This window comes from Rhinolophus ferrumequinum, chromosome X, assembly GCF_004115265.2.
Source record: "Rhinolophus ferrumequinum isolate MPI-CBG mRhiFer1 chromosome X, mRhiFer1_v1.p, whole genome shotgun sequence".
Lineage (NCBI taxonomy): Eukaryota > Metazoa > Chordata > Mammalia > Chiroptera > Rhinolophidae > Rhinolophus > Rhinolophus ferrumequinum.
Window position 1 is genome coordinate 44,811,919 of NC_046284.1, and position 6,042 is coordinate 44,817,960.

The window sequence follows — 6,042 nt, forward strand, 5'->3', positions numbered from 1 at the left end:
ACGGAGCCATAGGTAGGGAAGTCATACCACTATGGTCTCGCTGGGTTTACACAACGTGCGACCTGCTGTCCGCTTTGCTGCCAACCAACCGACTCTCCTCCACTCTCCTCCACTCTCCTTCAGTCTCCTTCTCTCTCCTCCTCTCTCCTCAACTTCCCTCCGTAGCCACAGCAGTTATATTAGTGGCCAATGGCTCAATGGCTACAGCTGACGGCCAACCAGCCACAGCTGATGGCCATTTACTACCTGAGCCAGCACCTTTCCACATGAGGCCGAGAGCCTGGAAACTGCTTTCTGGGGCTCTGTCCCCACACCTGGCATCCTCATGATTCTTGAACTGGCCTAAGTGCAGGGTGAATACTTTAGATACAGTAACTGTATTAGAGTTTCTTTCTTTTTTTTAAAGTTTATTGCGGTGACAATGGTTAGTAAAGTTACATAGGTTTCAAGTGTACAATTCTGTATTACATCATCTATATATCACATTGTGTGTTCACCACCCAGAGTCAGTTCTCCTTCCATCACGATGTATGATGAGGGTAAATAGGATCAAATATAGAAAGAGATTCTAAACCTCACTTGACTTTCAGAGGAAATTCAAGGGCCATTTAAGCCATTCTTAGCCCCAAGGATGAGTATACTTAGTGGTCTAAAAACAGTTTGGGGGCATATGGTCAATGATATGGTAATAATTATATATGGTGTCAGGTGGATACTAGACTAGTCAGGAGAATCACTTCTTAAATTATACAAGTGTCTAACCACTATGCTGTACACCTGAAATTAATATGAAATAATATTGAATGCTAAATGTAATTACAAAAAATATGAAGAGGGAAAGGTGAAGAGGAATAAGAGGCTCAAATTTCCAGATGTAAAACAAATAAGTCATGGGGATGTAATGTACAGCATGGGGAATAGTCAATAATATTGTGATGGCATAGTACAATGTCAGATGGTTATTGGATTTATGGTAATCACTTCTTTAGGTATATAAATGTTGAATAACTATAGTGTTCACCTGAAACTGATATAATGTTGTATGCTAGTTATATATTTTTTAAAGTTTTTCTGTTTTAATACACTTCAAATGATTTTAATGACAGGGTCATTAGTTTTTAAAAGTTTAGAGTAAACCAGTCTCTTCTATTGCAATTAAGACATTTTAAGATTTCTTAGAACTATCAGACTTTTTCAACCTGCTTTTAAAAGTTTAAGGTAACCAAATCATTTTCTTCTAATACAATTCAGCTATTTTACGATTTCTTAGAATTGCCAGACTTTTTCAAGTATAAGAACATTTGAGGGCCGGCCTGGTGGCTCAGGCGGTTAGAGCTCCATGCTCCTAACTCCGAAGGCTGCCGGTTCGATTCCCACATGGGCCAGTGGGCTCTCAATCACAAGGTTGCCAGTTCAACTCCTCAAGTCCCACAAGAGATGGTGGGCTCCGCCCCCTGCAACTAAGATTGAACACAGCACCTTGAGCTGAGCTGCTGCTGAGCTCCCTGATGGCTCAGTTGGTTGGAGTGCATCCTCTCAACAACAAGGTTGCCGGTTTGACTCCCGCAAGGGATGGTGGGCTGCGCCCCCTGCAACTAGCAATGGCAACTGGACCTGGAGTTCAGTTGCGCCCTCCACAACTAAGATTGAAAGGACAACAACTTGACTTGGGAAAAAAAAAAAAAAAAAAAACATTTTGAGATACACATGTGAAGTCCATGTGTATAATCTTTCTTAATGTAATACTCATCATTCCTTAAGCAAGGAAACCTTTTCTGTTTTCCTTTCATGATAATCATAAACTGTAATAATTATATGGTACGCAATGTATATATTGTACATAGACAATATGCATATGTACATTATACATATGTTTTAATATTTCATATTACCATTTGCTTAAAGGACATTTCATAGAATTGCAGAACTGTTACAATGACATTTTTTTTTCTTAAAATAGGTTGACTGAATCCTTCTGTAGTATATTACTGCACAACTATGGGTTTAAACAAAAGTTCCAAGTCACAACAATTTCTTCTGTTTTGTAGCATGTTGTGAATGTATTCCAAATGAAAAATGAAGGGGAAAGTGCATGACATCATGCTTCATGGTAGGCGTATATGTATTAATCATTTTTACATATAACTATGTGGTAAATGATACAATTAAGACCTAGACTATATAATGCATAGTTATTACTATAAAAAAGATATATTATTCCACAGTACTAAAAATAATATATATTCTTCTCAAATAGTGAAAATAAGATATCCTTCATGTTTTTTATGTCACATTTTCTCGTTTGACCATGCCTTTTTTGTCCCATTGTAAATGAAATAATGTTTATTTTTTAAAACAATGACAGTGTGGGCAATTTCCAGGCCAGTAAGGCCTAAAAAGGGTGATAAGACAATTATCTTGTCATTTATTAGAGAAATACCCTCTTGATGCATTCAATACATGGTAAAAATATGAAAATAAAAGACAAATATAAATATCTTCTCAGTTATTGAAAAATCAAAAGTCCAACTGTACCTTATTACGAATATGGCCTTAGATATACGTAATTCCTGTATCTTGAATAGGTACAGCAACTTACTGGGTATCACGGGGATCCCCCACCAAATTGTGAGCCATCAGCTGTGACTACACTTGGCCAGGAAGACACGGAGGGGTTTTGGGGGTCCTCCTCAAGGGAGGCGTTGGGTCATACCTACATGCTTCTTTCCCAGACACAGGCGCAGCCGTCTCTAGCCGCTGCGGTCCCCCTACCGCTCCTGGCCCTCTTCTCTGTCCTGGAGGGAAAGGAGTGGAGCTGCATCTGTAGTGCAGGGGATCCTGCCGACTTCGCCAAGTGTCATGCGGGGTGTCAGGCGGGGTCTCTGGTCCCGCTCCCCACACAAGAACGCAGGACATGGTAAGGCCAAAAAGGAACACCCACGGAGCCATAAGTAGGGGAGTCACACCACTATATTCTCGCTGGTGGCTGGGTTGGAGACACAGGAAACAGGAGCCACACAATTCTCAACCCTCACTGCTCCACTTTGCAGGCTCAGCCACCATCTTCTTGCTAGCCCCCCCTTTCTTCTCTCTGCTAGCCCAGCCACGGCAGTTATATTCATGGCTAATGGCTCACTGGTTACAGCTGACGGCCAACTAGCCACAGCTGATGGCCATTTGATCAGTCGATGGCCATTTACTACCTGAGCCAGCACCTTTCTATGTGAGGCCGAGAGCCTGGAAACTGCTTTCTGGGGCTCTGTCCCCACAGCATCCCTTCCCGCTCTTCCCTAAAGGATACTGTCCTTCTCCGACGCATTAAAGGGCTCACGTGTTCTTTGTGATTCGGAAAGCAGGCACTTACGAGTGAACACAATCTGAGGGTGAGGACCGTCCTTCGACGTTGCGCTCCGGACCGGTCGGCTGCTGTCGCCCCTGCTGCGCGTGCTAGTTATATTTTTAAATAAAAATATTTAAAAAATAAAAATAGTTTGGGGGCAGCAAGGTTAACCACCTTGTTACTGGGGCATAGAGAAAAATATTTAACACTCGTATAATGCTTTATAGTTTTCAATATGTTTTAACATTGTCACATTAAATCCCGCCAACTTGTGAAGGAAATTAAAGACAGAAGGTTAAGTAATTTCCTCAAATGTACTATTTCAAAATTTTTCAACTACAAAGGTAACTTTAGCACAAAAAGGAATTTATTTTTCACATAACTGCACGATACTTGGCAGAACTGAAGGGAGAAAAAGTTGCCAGGAACCAAGGCCTCAGAGATTGAAATAAGAACTCAACATTGCTAGAACTTTCTCTCCACTCATCTTTATTCTTTTCTCTGCTTGGATTAATTCTATAGACAGGCTTTCTTTACATGGTGGGAAAGATGGTGGATAGTAGCCCCAATCATATGCCCTCATAACTCATGATCAAAGTGAGGACTGCCTTTACTTCAGGCAGTTTTGGCTAATGATCCCAATTCGTTCAGCTTAGGTCATGTGCCCTCTCCCTTGGACCAATCACTGTTTCCTGGGAGATGCAGTGCTATAGTTGGGCCAGGCCTGGATCATGTGCCCATTTTTGTTGTCCCATAGGGACTGTGATTGACAACTTCACCAGGAGAACAGGGAGAGAATGCTCTAAAGGGAAGGGGATGATGTTCTTGGGCAAAGAAGAATGGCAAAGTATGGGGCATAGACAAAAAACACAGCTACAACTGCCCATTACACCCCAAAGCATCTATGCACTATACTTAGAGAACCAGAACTGTTGCAGTATGGGAGATCATCAAATAATCTATTTACCTATCTACACCAGCATCAAGTACTGAATAGTAAGTCATTCCATGACATTTTAATTTTCTTCTTCGGTAGAAAAGTAGGCCAAGGAGTTAAGAGTGAAATAGTATCATTGTAATGAAATCATTTTGAAACTCTTTAAAAGTCTTGTTAGGTTTTCGAAGTCATCAACATCAAAAAGCATTTCTTAAGTTTTCAGTTACCTAGAACAGATCCTTGTTTCTTCTAAGGGTTTAAAATGTAAGCTAGAATACATTGAGAAGTCACCCCAGGAATAAATATCTAAGAGAAGAGGGTCGCAATTAAAAAAAACAGAGCTCAGATTTAAACAACTGAATTCATATGTCAAATATTCAGATCTAGTTTATTGTCACAGTCTTGCCCATGATACCATCCTCAATAGCAAGTCATAAAGACTTGTCAGTATGAACACTAGAAGAGGGCCACATGTGTTTGAAAGCTCACAGCTAAAAAAGAGAGACTTTTAGTGGCTCCTTAGTAACCCGGAAGTGATGTGAAACATGTTGTTTCACAGACTAAGTCCTGGGATGATATATCAAACCTACCTATGATTGCAAAAAGAAATAGAATGAGTACTATATTTGCAGATAGCTCTAACCAGGGCACTTGGTCAAATTGGGACTGCATCCTGGAAACAGATCTGGTAATTTTTTTTTATTATTATTATTTAAGTTATAGCACAAGTTATATATTTTTTAAAATTAAAATTTATTGGGTTGACAATGGTTAGTAAAATTACATAGGTTTCAAGTGTACAATTCTGTAATACATCATCTATATATCACATTGTGTGTTCACCTACCAGAGTCAGTTCTCCACAGCTTATATATTTCAAATTGACAAAAAAATTAGTATCATTTATAGTATCTTAAGATCAACTGCCTTTGAATGGGAGCTTCTTTTCCAATACCTTGAGGTCTACAAGACGTATCTAGAAAATTTGCTACTATGGAAAATGAAGACTGCTTAAATTGAATGAGGCAGGGGGAGAACCTGTGGTTTTTCTTTTTCAGTAATTGCTGTAACACTGTCCTTCAGGTGGCTGAGAGAGTTTCATATTTTCTTTAGACATCATTAGGTGCCGAAGTTCTTGCAGGACAACTTTGATGCTATATGAATTCTACCATTTGCTAGCACTGATATGGCTGTTGGGTCCACCACTCCATTAGAACTATTAACTCTATTCATATTAATTTTTGTTACAAATCTTACAAAAAGGGGTGCTTCTGGGTATTTAAGTCCACATTCTATTTTAAGGCTGTATATTCGGTTTTCATAAATTGTTCTTGGAGGCCCAATTCTCATCCCTGTCCATCTTATAAGTGTCATATCTTTGTCATATTCTAGACCCCAGCTAACTGTGCCATCTCCTACTCCTTTTGGCCTTCTTCGAGTTCTTCCAAGAATTGGAAATTGCAAGGGATTTTTACTCCTGAGCCTGTGGTGGTTGCCATCTTGCGTCACTGTCACTCGAAGGCTGGCCCCTTCTTTACCCCCCACCCATCCTTGGGACCTTCTGCCAGGCCAGCTAATTTTTTAAAATGTATCAGGCCACTGGACAGAGTTTCATGGCATAGAATTTCTAGAGGCAAAGCTTTGTAATTATAGATTTATTTGTGTTTGTTTAATGTCTGCCTTTCTCATTCACCACAGTGTCCACAGAGCCTGACATAGAGTTGTGTTCAATAAATATTTGCTGAATAAATAAATAATTGATTGC

The 6,042-nt window shown here is 39.9% G+C and overlaps 1 pseudogene; it reads right to left on the reverse strand.

The window, feature by feature from the left end:
* Positions 1 to 5,331: 5,331 nt before the first annotated feature.
* On the reverse strand, positions 5,332 to 5,776 carry LOC117036754 (ubiquitin-conjugating enzyme E2 variant 1-like; annotated as a pseudogene).
* Between the last annotated feature and the right edge of the window lie 266 nt (positions 5,777 to 6,042).